Source organism: Pelodiscus sinensis, chromosome 28 (genome assembly GCF_052426305.1).
Source record: "Pelodiscus sinensis isolate ZL-2025 chromosome 28, ASM5242630v1, whole genome shotgun sequence".
Classification (NCBI taxonomy): Eukaryota; Metazoa; Chordata; order Testudines; family Trionychidae; genus Pelodiscus; species Pelodiscus sinensis.
In genome coordinates, this window is record NC_143079.1 from 18,476,217 (window position 1) to 18,497,303 (window position 21,087).

Sequence of the window (21,087 nt, forward strand, 5' to 3'; positions counted from 1 at the left end):
TTAGTTAGATGCTGACCACAGACAGTCTGAGCCATTCTAGTGCTCTGGGCATGTGGCACTGCCCCCCCAGCTCATGGTGCATGTGCAGCTCCACCCTGGGTGCACAGTGCATATACAGCCCCTCCCCCTCCCTGCATGGAGCTTGTGGTGGCAGGATGCTCTTGTGCTGCCCAGCCTGGCCCTGCCACCACCACTGGCGTGCAACCCAGGGTCCCCTGGGGCAGGCCATGCAGAGCCCCACAGCTGTATGGGGAAGGGCACTGCTGACAGGTGCTGGGGAGGTTAATGCAGCCCCAGGGAACTGCTGCAGCCTGCCAGGAGCCAGGCAGGCAGTGCCTGATGGCAGCTGCCCCACTAGCTCAACCCTTAACCCAGTCCTGATGCCAACAGTAACAGCCCCACTGCTGGTAACTCACAGAGGCCCTTGTTGCCCGAGGTAGAGGTGTGGGCAAAACACAGACCTCACTGTGAGCAGGATTTGAACCTGCGCAGGGAAACCCTATTGGATTTCTAGTCCAACGCCTTAACCACTCGGCCATCACAGCTTTGGGCGAAATGGATCCAGGGAAACTGATAAATAATCCCAGTGCACAGCCCTAATGTCACCTGCCACAGAGTTCACACAGCAAACCATTGCAACAGCTGTGCAGAGGAGTCCCGGCCGTTCTGCTCTTAGGCTGCCTTGGAAGTGAGTTCTGCTTCAAGGTCTTCCCTCCTCCTTCTTGATCTTCCTTTGCCTTTTCCTTCCTCTTCTCTTCTCCCCTTTTCTTCTTCTTGCTGGTGTCCTTCTTGGACCCCAGTTTATAAAGAGAAATTCAAGTACCGCTTAGTTCTACCTTAACCAATTATTTTAGTATAATTTCGCTATCCAGTCGGCTAAGATGGAGCGCTTCCAGCCTCTTGGAGAGCCATGTCACAGGCACAAGCCCCCAGAGACCCCTCTGGCCCTTCCGGGGATACATCGCAGGAGCAAGCAAGTGGCAGCAAGTGCTGGGCCCTCTCATGGTAGGGGCCAGAGATAAAGCTGTGGTCCAAGGAGGAGTCTCTGCAGGCCCTGCAGTCCAGGCGGAGGAATGCAAATATTTATGGCTGAATGGTTGACGGCCTTGCAAAGAAAGGCCACCTCCCCCCACCCCAGACCAAGTCAGAGCCAAAGTCAAGGAATAGCGGCAGGGGTATGTGAGGACCTGTGAGCGCAGTTCCCGCACTGGGGAAGCATCGCAGCACTGTGCAGACTATGAGGAACTGGACCAAGTCCTGGGGGTTGGGGAACCCTGTCTCCAGGGACAGTTGTGGAGTCTGGGATGGAGACACCTGGGCAGCAGCGGCCGCAGCTTCAGGATGACCACCCAGATGACCAGCAGCTCCAGGATGAGGAGAAGGAGGATTCCAGGAACGTCGTGACCCTCACCCTGGAACCGGTCCCCCAGATGCAGGAGGCCTCCCAAATGTCCTCGGGCACCGGGGAGGGAACATCAGGCGAGTGCTGTGAGGTTGCAACACACACAGGGCAGGCGGGAGCACAGGGGGTGATGCGCTATCGTGACGTGTCATGCTGATTGTAGGTGGGGGGACACCACACATGTCTGACCCCATAGAGGGCCGTCCTCCCCCCGCCATGTGTGCAAGGCACCACCTGCTCCTGCAGACACTGCTGCCAGCGGCTAATTTCCTAACACTGGATGCAAAGAAGCAAGCGTAACGGGGGTGTAGCTCAGTGGTAAAGTGTTTGACTATAGGCAAAAGGGTCCCTGTTTCAACTCCAAGTGCCCCCTGAGAGGTTGATCAACTTCTTTGAAACCTTTGCATCTCCAGTTGCATCTCACTCTGCATTTCTGATGTGCAGAGATTACTACAAACCCCTGGGCTGTGTCTAAGCTGGGTCACTTATTCCAGAAAAGCAGCCGCTTTTCCAGAATAACTTGCCAGCTGTCTACATTGGCTGCTTGCTTTTCCAGAAAAGCAATAACGATCTACTGTAAAATTGTCAGTGTTTTTCCAGAAAAACTATGCTGCTCCTGTTCGGGCAAAAGTCGTTTTCCGGAAAAACTGTTCCGGAAAAGGGCCAGTGTAGACAGCTCAGTAGTCTTTTCCACAAAAAAGCCACGTTCGCAAAAATGACGTGTCTACATTGGCCACGGACGCTGTTCCGGAAAAAGTGCTTTTCTGGAAACGCATCCTGCCAATGTAGACGCGCTTTTTCCGGAAATACTTATAACGTAAAACGGTTCCATTTTAAGCATTTCTGGAAAAGGGTGCCAGTGTAGACGTAGCCCTAATGTGTTTCTGTGTCAATGCGCATAAACCAGGCAAACCCATCTCAACTGAAACAAGTTAAAATCTGCTGTGTCTGGTTTCTATTCCCATCAATTCAGCAAGGGTGTGATTTGAAGGTCCTTGGTCTGCCTGGGCTGTGCTGTGCAGAAGAACAAGAATCACACCCAGTGGGGGAGGAATGGCCACTATCTTTCAATCTTCCGGAGTTTGATTTAGCAAGTCCAACTAAGACTCACTAAATCAAATTCAGGGGGTACCCCACCAGCTTCCAGTACTTCTGCTCTTTGCTCCCTTTGGGTTCCTGAAGTAGGGACACAGCCAGGCTCAACTGACGGAGGCCAACTCTCGCTACTTAGGGTATGTTTACACTTGCACCCTCTTTCCAAAAAGGGATGCAAATGTAAAGACTGAAAACTATAAATGAAGCCACCAGGGACACATATAATGGGCCTGCAGAAAAATGAAACAGCTGAGCACTTTGCAGAGAACAGGCCATCGCCCTGCTGGGAGAGGCGCCATCATGCACAGACTCTGTGCAGGGCCAGACTGCTGGGAGGAGGCTCTGGCCATGGACTTTCCTCCCCTCTCTGTTACCTCCTGCACCTGGGGCTGAAAGGGACGTGGGCTGCAGGCTGGTCCTGCCCAGCTGCCTTTCCCAGTGGGAGCAGAAAATGCTCATGGAAGGGCTCACACATTGTCACCAATGCACTGGCCTGAGGGACTGAATTCTTGCTGCCCCTGGGTGCACCCAAATGCCCCTTCTGGGGGGGGGGCAGGTTCCCCAGCTCACACCCCTCCTGTCACACAAAGCTTGCAAATGGGGTTGATTTTCCTGCATCTCCTCTTGCTTGCTGCTGCGCTAAAAGAAATCTTGAAACCAGCCCCGTCTCCTGTCACTGGAGAGATGGCCCTGTGCTGGGATATGAGACAGTATCCCAGTGATGCTCCTCGCAGCCCAGGAGAAGAAGGGGGCTCTGGGTGGAAGGAACCCAAGTAAAACAGGTCCCAGTGGGATGAACTGGGCAGCAGCTTGGCCCAGTTGAGTGAGGGGTGGTTGGTCCCATGGTATCAAGGGCAGAGCTCAGGACTCTGCTGCTGCTGGCAGGGAAGAAGCTGGGAGGCAAGGTGCTGGCAGCAAGAGATTCCAACTTCTCTTTGCCCTGGGTCTGCCGGCCGCCAGCCACCTTGACCAACCCTCAAACCAGCTGGACTAGCCAGCCCACGTCACAGCGAGTCGCTAGTGGCCCTGTCAGAGAAGAGCCATTGGCAGCTGCAGAGACGTCCCTGCAGCTGCCTGAGGTGCCTCTCTTGAAAGGGCCACTGGTGACCTGTACTTTTGTTGGCCGGCTAGCTCAGTTGGTTAGAGCGTGGTGCTAATAGTGCCAAGGTCATGGGTTCAAGCCCCATGCTGGCCACAAGGGTGTTTGGTTTGGTGACTTCCCTTCCTTTAGCTGCCTGCTATGGACAGGGAAGCAGAAACAAGCAAAAGGCTGAGAGCTTTGCAGGAAGCAGGGCAGAGATCTGGTAGTGGGAGGCTCCAGCCTGCACAGCCCCAGTGGCTAAAAGGGCCTGGGCCTGGCTTCCTATCCCCAAAAGCAGGGGACCTGATGCCCAAATTCCTGCTGTAGCAGTGGCTACCTCAAGGCACCAGCTGGGGGGCAGGCTCTGGAGCCCAAGCCACACGGGGAGACTCAATATGACCAGGAGGCCTGGAGCGTGTGAGCCCTGCACAGAGGCTGCTGCTGGGGGCCTTCTTCAGTGGCCCAGAAGCTCAAGTTCCCCTGAACCAGCTTCTCCCCCTGGAGCCACCCCCCAGCGCTGCTGAGGCCCCTGACATGAGGCAGTGGGACCACCAGAGGAAGGTGCCAGCCTTAGCCCTTCCTCCCAGCCTCCTCCCCCTCCCAGGGTCTTTCCCCAGCCCCTCCCCAGTTCTACATTCCCCACATAAAAACCAGAGAGTTTGTTCTTTCAACAGGGAAAAGTCCTGTTTGTGTTACCAGCGGGGGGAGGGGGAGAGGGAGAGGGAAGGGGATGTGCTGGGGTATGTTGAGGTTGGGAGGGAGGCACAGAGGGCAAAACATGAGGAGTAATGTTAGTTAGTTGGAACCAAGGGGCTGGGTTTGCACTACTGCAGAAAAAAGGACTCTGCCCCTGGAGCTGCCCTGTCCTCTCCAGAGCCCTTAGGCTGGCACTGGGGAGGCTTGAATCCAGGCAGTGCCCAGCCAAGGGGGAGGGGTTAGGGTTAGCCCCATGCTAGGTCTCAGCTGCTGTAACATGTGGCAAGAAGATTGACTAGGGACATGTTTTGGGACAGTTGCAGCTGGTTTCCCTGACTGGGAATTGAATCCAGGCCATAGCAGTGAGAGGGCTGGGTCCTAACCACTAGACCATCAGGGACACATAAAAGATGTCTCTTTGCTCACCTACACTAGCCTTTCGCAGGCCATTTTCTGTCCACTTCAGGATGGGGGGTGGTCCATTCTCTCTTGCTCAGAGGGGACAAGAACAGCCAAATAGAACATCAAAGCAGCCAGACTGGGCCATGCCAGTTGTCCAACTATCCAAGGATCCTGTCTCACAACAGCAGCCAATTTCATTGTCCGGAGGGAATCCTCAGCACAGACAGTTATTAAGTGATCCCTCCATTCCCAGCTTCTAGAATACACCAGCTAGGGACACCTGCCCTGTCCATCCTGTTAAATGCCATTGATTGACCTTTCCTGCATTAAATTATCCAGTTCTTTTTTTGGACCTTCTTGTAGATTTCATCTTCACAACATCCTCTGGCAAGGAGTTCCACTGGGTGCAAAAATGCTCCCTTTTTAACTCGGTTACTTACCAGTTTCATTCTGTCACCCTGGTTCTTAAGTAGGTGAAAAAATAATTTCTGATTTGCTTTCTTCACCCCTGTCATCATCACATAAACCCCTGTCCCGTCGCACCTTGCTTGTCCCTTTCCCAAGCTGAGAAGAAGAAGTTCCATGAGCTCCTGGGAGCTGCTTACCAAAGAAGAGGCATTTCCAGCAGAGAAGATGCCAAGCCCAATCCCCCTACACAAAGCCCCAGGAAATACCAGTGGAGACTGGGAAAGCTCCCTCTCGGGCAGCGCTACGGAATGGATCCGGCTGGCCATCGGGCTGACTAACCCATCAACAGACGAGTCCCCGTGAGACTTCTCAGCCCAAGTGCAGAGACTGTGCGGTCTCCCACTCCCAGCCCAGTGGCAGAGGGGCAGCGCCCTGAGGAGGCAGGTCCTGAGGCAGAGGAGACCTTTGAAGGGAACAGAGACAAGGGAGACGTGAGGTGAGAAGAAGGGGAACAAGTCGCCTCTTCTCAAGCGAGACGTGGTGGGAAACTGCCGGTTCCAGTGCAAGCCGAGCTCCAAGGGCTGGTTCCTGCCCTGGTGGCTCCTTGCAGGGCCTGGCTTGAGACACACCAAGAAGTGCCGTGTGTGGCCAGGAGAGAGGGTGTTTACAATCCAGACAATCAATGTTTGCTGCACTTCTCCCTCCCCTCAGCGATGCTAAAGCTCAAGGCCAACTCCCCAGGCCAAGCAGCTGGTGGAGATGTGCATGTCAGAGCCTCTGCCCACTGAGCTGTAGCCTTCTGTGCCCAGGGAGCCAGACACTGCCAGGGCTGGAGGGAAATGGGGATTGGCTGCACTTTGGGAGGCAAAGGTGTTGTCTGGGACCATAGAGTAGAACAGTTTCACCAAGCTCCCTGAGGAAGGCACCATGGCTTAGTCGGCTAAAGCCCCTGTCTACTAAGCAAGAGATCCTGGGATCAACTCCCAGTGGTACCTTGTGGTGAGCTTTGTTTACTTTTTCTTATGTCTTTCTGGCCTCTGACACTCCAGCACGGGGGCACTTGAGCCCTTCAGCCAGATTCAGACCAGACCGGTCGGAGTGTCTCGTGCTCATCGAGGGGGATTCTGCACTTGCTGCTTTGGGAGCCAGGGTCACATTGCAGAGCTCCCCCAGGGATGTCCCACGGTGCCACCAGCCCAGCACCAGCTGCTCTCTCTGCCCTCAGCAATGTGGCTGCGTTTTATCCTTCCCCTTCAGTGACAACCGGCCATTCCCCGCCAGCCCCAGCCCCTGTATCACCCATTCCTTTCCCCAGGAGCAGCGTGAGCACCAGTGCAGTGCCCTGCTGAGGCTGCGGCTGTGGGAGACAAGCCCTTGGCTTTGGGAGGGAGACATGATGTCAAGGTGTTAAGTTTCACCCATGTCTAGTGTGGGGTGACCCACACTTGGGGGGCAGCTGGAGGTGCCTCCTGAGAGCTGATTTTCAGCCCTTCCTGTGTTTCTGGTTCCTTCCAACAGCTCGACTCTGTTATCTAAAAGTTGAAGAATGTGTATTGGGAAGAGGGAATTTCTGTCTTCTCAGTGTCACTAGTGTGGCATAATGAACAAAGCATTGGTTTTGGAATTGTGGGTTCAAGTCCTGTCTGAGGTGATAGTTATGACATTTCCTAGTAAGTGCAATTCTCTTTGGCTTCCTTTTTGCCATATTATCTGTTAGATGTTTGAACACTGGAGAAGTGTCCCCTGGAACTGCCATTCCAGGGTTATGAGTTTAATTCTTGAAGGAGCCATTTAGAGACGTCTGAGGCAAATCTGTCAGGGATGGCTCTTGGCCCTGCCATGAGCATGGGGAGTGGACTAGATGACCTCTCAAAGTTCTCTCCAGCTCTGTGAAATGGTTTATCTCCTAATAAAGAGCATCTGTGGACACTCTCTTGTGCAAGAAAGTTCTAATGGCTGTTTTAGGCACAAGAAATCCCTCTTGCCTGTGCACACTGCCTTCTTGTGCAAGAAGCCCTCTTTTCCAATGGTTTACTGTACGTTTTCTTGTGCAAGAATGCACATGCAGGGTAAACACTCCGCTAGTTTTTGCACAAGAATGGCCATTCTTGCGCAAAAGGCCTGCAGCACAGACATAGCTGTGCAGTGTGAGAAAACCTCACAATAACAAGCTCAAAACAGCAGGTTCCACTGAGACTTGAACTCAGATTGCAGGATTCAAAGTCCTTAGTGCGGCCCGTTACACCATGGGACCTACCCAGTAACCTGTGCATGGGCATTGGGGACACTCAGTTTTCTGGCTGGCCTCTGCACTCCTGGCTTTCCTCCTGCTGCTTCATCCCTCTGGCTATGACTACACGGCACATTTATTTTGGAATAACCTGTCCTTGAATAGTGATTCCAAAATAGTTTATTTTGAACTAGCACGTCTACACTGCAGGGAAACCTCAGAACAGTCCGAGGCAGGCTCCCCAGTGTAGACGACCTGTCTTAGTATGTCCACAAGAAGGGGCTAGTTCAAACTAGCAGCAGTGGCGCATCTACACAGGCCTTATTGTAAAATAGCTAATTTGGAATAGGCGTTAGTCTTTGTAGAATGAGGTTTGCAGAAGTCGGAATAAGCCGTCTGATACTTCAGAATTATTTCAAAATAACGGAATTGCTGTGTAGACTCTTGCAGTGTTATTGTGGAATAACGGCCATTGTTCCAAAAGAACTTTTGTGTGTGGACAGAACCTGCACAGCCCAAGAAACGTGATTGGCAGCTCCTCTCCACCATTGTTTTGTCAATTGCAGTGCAGGGTTCTGAAGACATGGACCCAAGGTAACCACCTTGGTTGTCTTCTGCTAAGGCCAGGCTGGAGGGAAAAGAATGGCTCCTTTGAGCTGGCGTTGAACCAGCAACCTAAGGATCACTTGCCAAGCACACGCTACAGACTTCTGCTCTGCCAGCTGAGCTATCAAAGGGTACCTGAGTAGTTCTTCTTTGTCCAGGTTGTCCTTTCTGCAAGTCTCAGGGCAAGAGCTCCCCCAAGTATATGGCATTGCTGATGAGGGGCAGAGGAGCACAGGGGCTGTCACAGGTACTTCACACTCAGACAGACCCCCTGAGTGAAACCTGAGCTAGATCCATCCATGTCACAGCAAAAGGAAGAAAGTTGGGTTCTTCTCATGTGTCTTCTTTGTTCCAGAGTCTCTAGGGGTGCGGAAGGGTCAGGTCTACAAAAAAAACAAACCAATTGAATGAACCTTGGTCTAGAAACACCCCTGAGGGTTTCCTTCTATCTTTGGCCTGGAAAGGTCATCTGTAACAATGTGGTTTTTCTGTAACCCTATTGGAAGGCCTGTAGCTATTCAGTAGGTCTAAACTAAAGCCTTCTTCTGCAGCCAGACTCAAGAGCAGCAGCAATTAGCTGTAAAGCCTGGAGTCACATACTCACATTCCAGCTAAATGACACTGAAATAGTGTCACACTAGGCTGTGAGAAGGGGATCCTGTCCTAATGGCACCCACTGTTACCAGATAAGAAACAGACCTCAAGATGGGTAGAGAAAACTTAGTTAAACACTGATTTGTCTGGCAAGAAACTGCTTATCAATATGTTGCATAAATTGCAAGGTTTCGTCCCCTTGGAGGCTAGTCTGATTTACCCCAAGAAGAGAGTCACACTTTCAGGCTGGGTCCAACTCAAGTTTATTGGTTGCAACCAAGGTACGGCTAAGGAACTCAATGTTCAAAGCAGAGCCGACCCCCAACATCTCATAGGCAGGGGTTCTTATAGGGTTAACATCCTTCCTGGTTTAGGTGCCTTAACATGATAGGTTACTTCATTTTTGACGTTTAGCATTCCTATAGGTCAGGTTAATTTTCCAAATGAGGTTAAATACAGTGCCTACTTGCTGACTTTGCCGCTACAGCTGTGTTACATTCATTCACTTTTGCTGAACAATGGGCGAGCCATACTTCCCTTTTTCCTTTCCTGCTTGAGCCGGTCACAAGTTTAAAGGATGTGGAATCTATCCATATCTCTACTTAACAGAAGACTGGTTTCACTTCCCCTCGTCTCCTTATTATAAGTTATTACCTGTGACAGGCCTTGACCTTTGTCATGTCTTACTCCTATACAAATAGCAAATATATCTAAGCATTAGCAATGTATGTATATTGTACGTGCCCCTCATAGGGGAATCAATGGCTCCGGGGGATTTGACTTCCCTTTTACACATCAATTCCCCCCTCAAGAGGCTTTCTCTTTCTTATACCTCATCAGTTTCTTCTTTGGCTAATCTTTGGTAATGTACAAGCATTTCACGGTTGACAGTAGTCAATACAGTGCGACATATAGAGGCAATTATACAAGGTATAAAACAGAGCATTAAGCATAATATAATCACAACAAAACAAAACTAAACAGGAATGTGTACCAACATAGCACAACAAGAGTTTTCCTCTTTTTCTTTGAAACAGTCGTGGTTCAGCATCATGCAGGGGAGAGGTTACTAGCACATCACCCTGTAATATTTCGATTCTTCTGGTGTCCAACAGGTGGGAAAGCAGGACCAGAAGAGAGAGGCTTATAAGCAGTCGGGGTAGGATCATTTTGCAATGGGAAGCATTGGCCAACAGTCAGTTCTTGGCACTTCACAGCGCTGATGGACATAAGAGTCTTTATTCTCTGAGCCAAAAGCCAGCTAGCTCTTTTGGAACCAAGGTTATTTCCTAGGAATGAAGCAAACCGTAAAAACAATCTCACGCGGTTGCTTGATACCGGCCTTATCAAAGTGAGGCCTTTTTGGCATGTGGTTGCCAGGGGAACCAGGGTCGCAGTTACTGCTGTAGCATACGCTTCTCAGGCTGACTTAATGATTTGAGTTTGTCAGTCCTTAGCAAGATACCATGGACTGCCTCAGTTTACTCCTATAGTTCTTTTCTCTTGACTTTGGGGTTCTTCTTAATCTACTAGGTTAAATACAACAATTTAAGGGATTTTAATTTACTCTGGAAGTGCTGGTACAGCACTATCATTATTATAAATGTTAAAATCAAAACTCTCTACATAATTTGGCAAACACTATTCAAATCCATCCCCAAGATATTTCGTCGCCTTACTGGCACTGCCCATGATTATAGGTTTGACCTCTACTGCCTGGTTGAGTGCTGCAGAGATAGGTGTTTGGCACGGTCCACAGTGTTTCCCTATCTGTGTGTACCTCAGACGGCCAGCCCCGATATATCTTTGGGCATTGGCCACCAACTTCTTGATCTTTGCCTGCAGGGCCAGTAAACCCTCCTCTTGGTACTTACTTCCGCCGTGCCACTCAGCATCTCATGTGTGGTTATCTCCACTACCAAAGTGCGATATGTCCACATTCTATTGACGGTTAGGCCGCTTGATGAGGGACTGTTATGCACACAGACGGATATACAGAGGGGCAGGATGGAGTGATCTGTCTGGGTAGTCAAACACCAGTAGGTACCGTTCATTTGGACCAGCTCGATGTTCATTTGTTTTTCTATGACAACCACATCAAACCTAGGCAGATTCGTCATGATGTTAAATGGGCAGGTACATAAAATTTCCTTATCAAAGTGGGTGCAACAATCCCTGGGTATAGGGAGGCTCCCACACCTTCAGAATAAGCAATGCCTTCTATTCTATCTATATGCCCCTGCTTTGGTACAAGCAGGGAGGTTACCATTCTGATCTGATCTGAGTGAGGAATCCTCAGAGGGACCAAAAACAAATGGTTGTACTATGCCCTGTCCAGGTGGGCCTTTGGGTCCTCATGGATTCTCTCTTTCCCTACTCCCATGGGTAGGCACAGGGGAGATTGGGGACTCACCACCATAAGAACTAAGTGGTAGTGGCTAAAGCTTACCTTATTCTTCAATACTGGCCTTCTAATTTCTTTATTTTACTTCCAATCCAATTAGCTTCTGGTCCAAACATCAGGTTAGGTCTACAGAGCTGGACAGATCCTTCAAACTATTTAGGATCAATTGATTAGCTTGGCTGGTGTGTAGGCCTTTACGGGCACTGGATATTACTGCATTTACAAGTCTGGATTCTCATACAATTTTTCCAGGCCCAAACCAATCTGCGATGGTATCTGCTAAGCCTTGTCATTGCCTACTCAGGCATTTGCCAATTTGATTAGCCAGTCTAGCACACAGCTGGTCTGTACCAGTGTGGAACATCATCAAGGTAAGGACCAGTGACAGTTGTCCTGGTTCTGGAACAGGGGCCTGTTCAGGGCATGGTGCACAATTGGGAGGCTCTATTTTGTCCTTAAAGTCCTGGTTGATGATATCCAAATGAGGGCAAGTTAGCAATGGCCATTAAAGCAAAACTAGTCTGGTGGGAAGGAGCTAGTCCTGTCTCCCATCCTTTTGTTCACGTGATGTACTCCTTGCTTCCTTCCAGTTCGTATTGTTCACCTGTGGAGACATTGTTAACATTCTCCTAGCCTAAACAATTTTCTATTCACAACATTTGCAATACGTATTACAATTAAGACACACAAGACAAACTTGGACAGAACACAAACTCATTATGTCATGACACAGAGCCATGGTTTCTTGTTGTTGTTTTTCTTCAACTGGCACCAGCGCTTTCTGATGATCTGAAAGACAAGAAAACATTTCTCCCCCCCCCCCCAATCGGAGTGGCCTATTATAACTTAAAATACTGCCTAAGATCTGTTAGGGGAACCGGTTACAGCTAGTTCCTTACCATTTTCATGTGCGAGTGAGCTGCAACTTTCTGAGAACAAGAGCGCTTCATCGGTACTCGTGACCTTCCACTCCCTTGAATTACCTTAGAGTTGCTAGCCCTCCCCAACAGTGGCATGGTTCTGTTTCCCTCTCGTATTTCAGACTGGGCCCTTTTTTTCCCTCTTATGATCTGTCTTGATCCTGCTAAATGACTTTTCTTAATTACACAGATTTGTCTAGCATTAATTTGGTAAGGAGAGTGGGCTTTCTAATTAGCCCCCACACTTCCTAATTCTTTTCAGTATATGATTTTCATAACATCCAGGCTGCAGCAGTTGAGTTATGCTGCTGGCTCTGGGGTGAATCACTTGCTCATGTTCTGTAAGGAGATTTATGTTGCAGAATGTGTCTCCTTGTTAGGGCAGATTTAGTTTTTAGTGATTACATCTTCACATTCAATTTCTACTGGTTGACATTTGGGTGGCTTTTAAGTTACCTTCCCCCACGCCCTCAAGCCAATTATAACGGCGTGTGAGGGAAAGGTTTTAACTGTTTGTTATGTTTTTTCCTCTGGATGGCCCCCACTCATATGTTGTGAAACATCTTTGGGTTGCCTGCGTTTCTAGCCGTAGAGGCTGTCATTATCTATTTGCTAAGAAGGGCTTGAGAATTTCCTGAAGTTGCTTGGATTCGATCCTTGCTCAAAGCCCACATTCCCTTTTCAATCTCATAGCTTAGGAAGGTGCATATTTGGGCCTTCTCTTGTGAAACTTTATATCCCTTCTTCCCTAGGGCATTCAACAGGGGCTCCGTTGCCCTTTTTCCCTTTTGCATATCAGGACTGGTAATCAACAAATCATCAATATACTGGAGGAGAGCTACCTCAGGGTGCTGCCCCCTCCAGTCTTCTAAGTCTTTTTGCAATGTCGTCCCAAAAATATGGGGGGATGACACAAAACCCTGGGGCAACACAGTCCACAACAGCTGGGTTTTGTGATGGGTGTCCGGGTCTTCCCATTCAAAAGCAAATAATTTCCAACTATCTTTGTGTAAAGGTATAGAAAAGAAAGCATCTTTCAAGTCTAATACCATAAACACTGTTGTGTCTGCTGGAATTTGTGTTAAGATAGTGTGTGGGTTGGGGACCATAGGATGGTCTACAAGAACTTTCTTATTTATTGCCCGTAAGTCTTGCACGAGTCTATAAGAGACGCTATCCGGTTTTGGCATCCCTAAAATAGGGGTGTTGAAGGGAGAGGAACTTTCTACTACCTAGCCATATCTTTTGAATTGTTTGATTAATGGCTTTAAGCCTATCCAGGTGGCTCTTTTTTCTCTCAGGGGATATGGCTTTACACCCACAGAGCCTTCTCCTTCAATGAGAGGAATTCTTACTGGAGTCACAAACTTTGCTCGGGCAGGGGTCTCATCTGCCCATACACATGGATTGACTCCTTCTAAGACCTCAGTCCCTTTTGTCTCTAACAGCATCTCAGCTGCACAGAGAGCCATCTGGTAATTTGAGCCCTGTTTCACCGGCAGCTGCACTACATTCTGATCACTACGGAAGAAAATTTTAGCTTGCAGCTTAATTAGCATATCTCGCCCTAGCAGGGCAACTGGACATGCAGATGAAACAACAAAGGCATGCTCTAGCATAATTTTTTTCTAATCTTCGTGAGGAGGGGTCTACATACAGGTAGCCTGCTTCTCTTTCCCTCAATTCCTTCTATCGTCACATGCTTTCCACTTTCTTTAGCTGAAGGGGGTTTTATGGGGATCATAGAGAACGTGGCTCCAATATCCACCAGAGCCTCATAGTCCCTGCCACCCACCCTTATTTTTACCATGGGATCCTTTCGAGCTTTAGCTCGTAGGGTGGTGGCCTTAGATTCCCGTCCCCTTCAACTAGATTCTTCTCCGGAGGATTCTGCCCGCATCTGGCGGTTCTCCGGTTGTCTTTTCTTCCCCTTTGCCTTCAATTTTTGGGCAGTCTCTCTTCCAATGTCCTTTTTCCCCATCAGTGCACACATTCATCAACTGCTACCCGTCCCTTTCCTTTCTGAGGGGGCCCCTTATGGTCCGGACTCTGGTTGCTGGAGAGTGCTGCAGCCAGCACTGCCATCTGCTTCTGCGCTCTCTTATCTTCCCTCCTCTATTACTTCTCTAAGGGGGTACTGATGGTATGATGATCCCGGATCTGATGGGCCTTTTCGCAAGAAGTACTTTTTTTTTTTTTTTGCCCGAATGGAGTAGTCCACCCTGTTGGCTCAGCCCCCCTCACTTCAGCCTCTGCAGGGGGGGCTGAAGTGAATCCAGGACCAGCAGGAGTCTGATAAGGGGGGGGTAACTTTTCAGATGTAAGTTCACTTATGATTTCAGAGTTACTGTTTCCTCCTGAAGTGGCAGGAGAGGAACAATTCTCATTCTCCCTAATAGGGCTAGACCCTCCTGAAGAAGAAGGGGGTTTCCTCTTCTTTCCATAGGGCTCAAATTCCTCATCACTAGAGGGAGCCAGTATTCCAGGGCTTTTACCTCTCAAGGTCTTTGCTTTTGCAGCCATGACCTTACACACACCCATACTACATTTTAATATCCATTTTGGTCGATCTGGACGTGGAATAACCAACAATCAATATATGGGAAGTGATCCCACTGTCCGTCCCGCGTCACAACGCTATGTGTTAGGGATACCAGGTTTACATCAAAGGAGCCCGTATCTGGCCATCTGACACCAAAAGTAGGCCACTCAAGTTGACAAAATTTAATTAACTCATCTTTTGCCATTTTTACTCTATGGTCACTTTTAAAATTACTAAAATTCTGTAACATGCATCCCAATGGGGTTGCGGAGTTTTCTATCCGGGAGCTTCCCGAACCCATGTCTATATATTTATTATACACACACGCATGCAGGCAACAAGCTTTCACCACGGCTCCGTGTGTCGATGGAATGACACCACACCAGCTTTTAGCGTCCGAACCCAGAGGGTCCAGCGCTTGGCTGTCTCACTAGAGACACCGGTGTGCCCTTGTGGAACCGTGACACTTAAGAGAGGTCTATTAGACAGCAACAAATATAGACAAACAGGGGCTTGGAGACTCGCTGGGTCACGAGGTTCGGCTGACCCCCCTTGCAATCAAGAAATCCTGGTCCTCGGGTTTCCCCTTGCAGGATTCTTGGGGCGGCTGGAGTCAGCTTAAGTCTCAGACCTGGTCAGCGACAGTCATGCTTACACACAAACCTGTGGTTTCACAATTTAGGTTTCCAACAAATCATTAAAACAAAGAACAAGAGTACTCCTACTAAAAACAAAAGCAATCCACTGGAGTTTTCCTAACTCCTCATAACTTCCCCACGCAACCCACGGGTTCATGGTGTTCCTTCTGGGGCTTACAGAGGCTTTTACCATTCGGGTGCGACCCGCCTACCCTATACGTGTTTTCCTACCGGATACACCGTGTTTATTCGAAGTTCCCACTGTCCTCGAAGGACAGTTCTCGAATTACCAACACTACCCAAAACACAGGGAATTATCGGTATACTCACTCTGTCTCTGCCCCGGCGCCTTCTCTTCGGACCTCACAGCCTAGTTGACTCATTCAATAGAGACTCCTTTAACTTTCCGGATGTCCCGACTCACGCTTTCGGTGCCGTGACGGACTCAAACAGTCCGGTGCGCACTTCACGGTCACCTACGGCGAATCTTGTCGTCCGACTCCGGAGTAGTCCAAGGGAGGTCCCATCTGGGTCGCCAATTTGTTGCATAAATTGCAAGGTTTCGTCCCCTTGGAGGCTAGTCTGATTTACCCCAAGAAGAGAGTCACACTTTCAGGCTGGGTCCAACTCAAGTTTATTGGTTGCAACCAAGGTACGGCTAAGGAACTCAATGTTCAAAGCAGAGCCGACCCCCAACATCTCATAGGCAGGGGTTCTTATAGGGTTAACATCCTTCCTGGTTTAGGTGCCTTAACATGATAGGTTACTTCATTTTTGACATTTAGCATTCCTATAGGTCAGGTTAATTTTCCAAATGAGGTTAAATACAGTGCCTACTTGCTGACTTTGCCGCTACAGCTGTGTTACATTCATTCACTTTTGCTGAACAATGGGCGAGCCATACTTCCCTTTTTCCTTTCCTGCTTGAGCCGGTCACAAGTTTAAAGGATGTGGAATCTATCCATATCTCTACTTAACAGAAGACTGGTTTCACTTCCCCTCGTCTCCTTATTATAAGTTATTACCTGTGACAGGCCTTGACCTTTGTCATGTCTTACTCCTATACAAATAGCAAATATATCTAAGCATTAGCAATGTATGTATATTGTACGTGCCCCTCATAGGGGAATCAATGGCTCTGGGGGATTTGACTTCCCTTTTACACATCAAATAGTTGTGGTTGTGCAATGGGCATTCTATGATTATTGTCCTCCCTTTCCTATTGTTTGTCTGTGTGGTCGCTGTCTGGTTTGGATCTGTTTCTGTCTGCTGTATAATTAATTTTGCTAGGTGTAAATCAACTAAGGTGGTGGAGTATGATTGGTTAGGTAAATCACAATAGTATCTTATGACTGGTTAGCAAAATTATACTAAAATAATTGGTTAAGATATTGCTAAGCAGGACTCAATTTTCACTATATAAACTGGGGTCCAAGAAGGAGACCAGCAAGAAGAACTTGCCTGTGAAAGAGCCTTTGACCAGAGCTTCCAGGACACCTCTGCACAACCCTGAGTAAGGCAACAAGGGACCCAAGCCCTGAGACCCCCAGCTCAGAGTAGAACATGCCTGGCCCATCAGAGAGGACACTTCAAGAACCTGTGTTTCTATAGGGCTTTGAACTAAGGAGCTGCTGTATGTTAAACAAACACAGTGATCGCTACACCACAGAGGCTTTTCTTTCCTCAATTTAAACTTGGGAAAATATTCTGTTACTAACTCTTTAGCCAACTCAGATTGCTGCGGGGGAAGGAATTCTCTCTTGTTAATTCTGTGCCCTCAGGAAGGGACCAAACCCCCCTCCCCCATCCCAGGGACTCCAACCCAAACCCTGAGACCCAAACCCTGCCCTGTGGGAACTCTGCAATGTGACCCTGGCTCCCAAGGCAGCAAGTGCAGAATCCCCCTTGGTGAGCGCAAGAGGCTCCGACCAGCCTGGTCTGAATCCAGCTGAAAGGCTGGACGGCCCCGCTGCTGGAGTGTCAGAGCCCCTGTCAACCGGCCTGTGTTTGTCCCGTCTCTTTCAAGGAAGGGCAGGGCAGGGCCCACACACCCACCAGGAGTCTCAGGCACGTCTCTCGCACCCAGCTGACCATGGAGCAGGTCTCCGTGGCCCGTGTGTGGTACCCAGGGGCTCTCTCCTGTGAGCCCCCCCGAGGGGAGTCTCACACAGAAGTCTTGGGATCACAAGCTTCCTGACACTCTTTTACTGTTCTGTAAAAGCTGCTCTGGAAATCAGAGAGCAGCTAAAGTGAATCTGGTGGGATTTGAACCCCCAACCTCCAAATGACTAATCTAGCTCACACTAATGGCTACAGCTTAGAAGTCCAAGACCCTGACTATTGCACCACAGCTCACAGCAACCCTCATCTCTTCACTCTGCTTTGCAGCAGGGCAATTGCTGGGCTAGAATAAAGGGAAAAGCTGAACCAGAGGAACACACGCTCTCCCTCCCACACTCAGACCCCCCATACCCAGCCCCCTGACCAGAGCCTCAGCTGTGGCTTAAACCTGGTTCCAGAGAGAAGAGGCCAATGCAAACAGCCCCCTGGCAGCGAGGGAGTCAGCACGTCGGTGGGTGGGGCAGGGAGCTGGGGGCAGATCTTGTCTCTAACTCGCTAGGCGACCTTGGCCTGTTCAGTGAATCTCTCCCTGTCTCCATGGCCCTGTCTGTACAGCAGGGACAGCAACACTCACAGCCCCACAGGAGGGGGCTGGTTTAATGCTTCACCCCATGGCCCAGCAATGAGCCCCCAACTCCCCCTGTGCTCTGGGAGCCAGGTTTGCTGTGTGAATTCTGTGGGGCAGGTGCCGTCAGGCCTGGGAACTGGGGTTAGTTACCAGTTTCCCCGGCCCTCTGGCACTGCTCAGATCAGAGCTGAGGCAGCTGAGTGGTTCAGGTTTTCGAGTAGAAGCCAATAGACTAAGCAGGTCCACAAAATCCACTAGTTCTGCAGCCCTAGAAAAGTAAATGTGAACCACAGTCCTGCCTGTCCCTTCCCCTCATGCCATGGGGCTGGAACACCAGAGGAGGGAGGTGTCTGAGTTGGGGGCCACATCACAGAGGGCTGGGGGCCTTAGGAGGAGTTTTTTTGTGTCTCACTTTTGTGGTTCCCGATTTTTCTGTGGGTCAGTGGCCCCTGACCCAGAAAAGGTTCCCCGCCCCTGCCATAAATAAAGCAACATTGAAACCGTGTGTGCTGGCCGCAATGTTTTCCTTTATTTCAAATGAAGTTTGATCAACTAACATGAGACAGTTCAAATGCTTAATCTGTTTATTTAAATTAAACTGTTCTCCCCAGCTGCAGCCCTAGCAAAATGGCTGGGGTGTGATTATGTCATTAGTGGCGAGTGTCCATTAGTAACCAAGAGTCCATGGAAAAGTTTGGGGAGGGCAGGGGCTCAGCAAAGGGGTGGGGTCTTGGGGAAGGGACGGGATAGATCCTGGCTTGCCCTGACATTTAAAAGGTGACCTTGGGGGCATGTGGCCCCCTGAGCAGCCTCTGATGTTCCCTGTGTGAGCCCCAGAACCAGCCCTGAGTGACGGGGGCAGAGGGGGAGCAGCTCACACATGCCAAGGGGCTGGCCAGGGGCAGGACATGAGCCCTGGGAGGTAGCAGTGACATCACAAGGGCCTTGTGCAGCACCTCAGCTCATTGGCTGGGAGGCAGTGACCTCACAGAGGGACCATGGCAACAGCCAGGTGGGACAGGCTGCAGGGATGGGCCATCTCAGAGACCCCCATGGCCTGGCTGCCTGGAATCTCCTTTGGGAGGTTTCCCCTTGAGGGCAGAAGGGATTGAGGGTCCCAGCTGGGAGTGTCTCTGTGGAGATTTCCCCTTTCCCCAGGCTGCAGTGGGAGGGGCTGGGGCAGGCAGGGATACAGGAGGGGCTGGCACTGAACTGAAGAGAGATCTGGGAGAAGCAAGAGGAAGGGCTGCAAACACCCGATGAAGATGGGATTTGAACCCATGTGTGCACAGCACAATAGATTAGCAGTCCATCGCCTTAACCACTCGGCCACCTCATGCAAGCTGCTAGGATTTGTTACCAATTACCCAAAGCCAGCATTGCCAGGAACCTTTGTGCCAGTCAGTGACTGGCCAGGGACACTCAGGGCGGGAAGGTTTTGGCTTTTCACAATGTTCCCTGGGCTGTTGTAAAAAGCTCAGTGCTAGTAACAAACCCAAATACCCCTTGGCTACATCTACCCTGCAGGCTATTACACAAGAACTATTTTGTGTAGGAGTTCTTGTGCAAAACGTCTTGCGCAAGAGCACATCCACATTGCCATGTGCTTTTGCACAAGAATGTCCGTGGCAGTGTGCACGCTCTCTTGTGCAAGGAAGCTCTGATGGGCATTTTAACCATAGGGATTTCTTGCACAAAAAACCCCTGTTGCCCAGTCATACTACCTTCTTGTGCAAGAGCTCTTGCACAAGAGATTATTCCTCATGGGGAGAGGAATAACTTTTGCACAAGAAGCCCTCTTTTCCTACGTTTTTCCGTAAATTTACTTGCACAAGAACGTGCATTCAGTGTAGATGCTCCTCAAGTTTTTGTGCAAGAACGGCCATTCTTGAGCAAGAAGCCTGCAGAGTAGATGTAGCCCCTGGGTGCCCAGAGAGGGGCTGTCTAGTCAAAGTCTGGCTTGGCGCAATCTCTGCAATGGGAAGATGTCCACGGAGCAGGCAGATGGCAGCGGCACACGGCTCTGGTGGGCCCAGCATTCACAGGAGCGTTTCCGATATGAGTGTTTCCTGACAGTGTCCGTCTCTGGTCTGATTTCACAGTGTGGTGAGACACTGGTACCCACAGCAGCATGGATGGGGTGGCTGGAGGGAGTGGCTGGCGGGCGGCCGGTAGGAACAGTGGCAAGTTGGCAACGGAACGGGTGAACCTCATTTGCATATCTAATGAGCCACCATTGTTGTGGAAGAGGCTCTTGTGCCAGGGTACGTCTAGACTACATGCCTCTGTCATCAGAGGCATGTAGGTTAGGCTACCCGACATAGGAAAATGAAGCGGCGATTTAAATAATACTTGCGCAAGAGGGCCAGTGTAGACAGGGAAGGAATTTTTTGCGTAAGAAAGCCCCAATTCGCAAAATGGTGATCGGGGATTTCTTGCGCAAAATCGCGTCTAGACTGGCCACAGGTGCCTTTGCGCAAAATCTAGATGCTCTTTTGCGGAAATACTTTTAAAGGAAAAACTTTTCCGTTAAAAGCATTTCCGCAAAATCATGCCAGTCTAGACGCAGCCACCGTGTTTAAAGGCAGAGCTGACTAGAATCAATTGAGAGTCCTTGTCTTGTCTCAGTGATTGCTTGAGCAAAAATCATTGATAAAATCTTGTGTAGACTGACCTTGGACTCTACATGCAGGCAATATGTGTTAAAGGGCAGTGCAAAGGAGGCAGTGGTGGTGAGGTACCATATTACCTAGTGAAATCATTGGTGCTGAAATCACTAAGGGCTGGAATTTGACCACAGAACTGACACTTTCTTAACAGACTCCATTTTTGCTATTTAAAAGGTAAATCAATGTAACAGAAAACTGCAACGCTCTCGGTAACTTTTTAAAAATCAAACTTTAAACTTTATTGAAAAGATTGGATAGTTTGCAATTGAAAATATTTGACCTACACTTAAGGTCAAATTTTGTGTAAAATTTTGCATCATAAAGGATGGCATTTTTTTTTGAAAGTGTTCAACTATATTGATATACATTTAGATCACATCTACTTCTGATGTGATATTTGGGTGTGGTTGTGTCCTTTTTTTTTTTTGCTCTACAAAAAATTCTGGGTGGTGGGGCCCTGCCAAAACTATTCGAATTGGGCCCCGCACTTCCTAAAGCCGGCCCTGTGCCCCAAAACCTGTGGCCTCAGCACAGGCCTCCAGCCACTGGACCAGGGCCCTGGCTGCCAGAGTGGGCCCTGGCTCCCCCCCCCTTCCCCTCACTATGTGGCCACAGCAGGCTCTGGCTCCCCCGCCCCCCAGAGTAGCCCTCACCACACACCAGGCCCTGGCTCCCCACCTGAGTAGCTCCCCCGCCCTGTGGCAGACCCTG

The 21,087-nt window shown here is 49.7% G+C and overlaps 1 protein-coding gene and 2 non-coding genes across 6 annotated transcripts in view; 2 read left to right on the plus strand and 1 right to left on the minus strand.

Moving 5' to 3' along the window:
• LOC142824070 (zinc finger protein RFP-like) overlaps positions 1–21,087 on the plus strand; it is a 246,383-nt gene that overhangs the window by 110,225 nt on the left and 115,071 nt on the right. The gene's annotated exons all lie outside the window — the stretch shown is intronic.
• Positions 464–545, minus strand: TRNAS-AGA (transfer RNA serine (anticodon AGA)). Its single transcript has one exon. It is a non-coding gene; the product is annotated as a tRNA-Ser (tRNA).
• Positions 3,619–3,692, plus strand: TRNAI-AAU (transfer RNA isoleucine (anticodon AAU)). The gene has a single exon. It is a non-coding gene; the product is annotated as a tRNA-Ile (tRNA).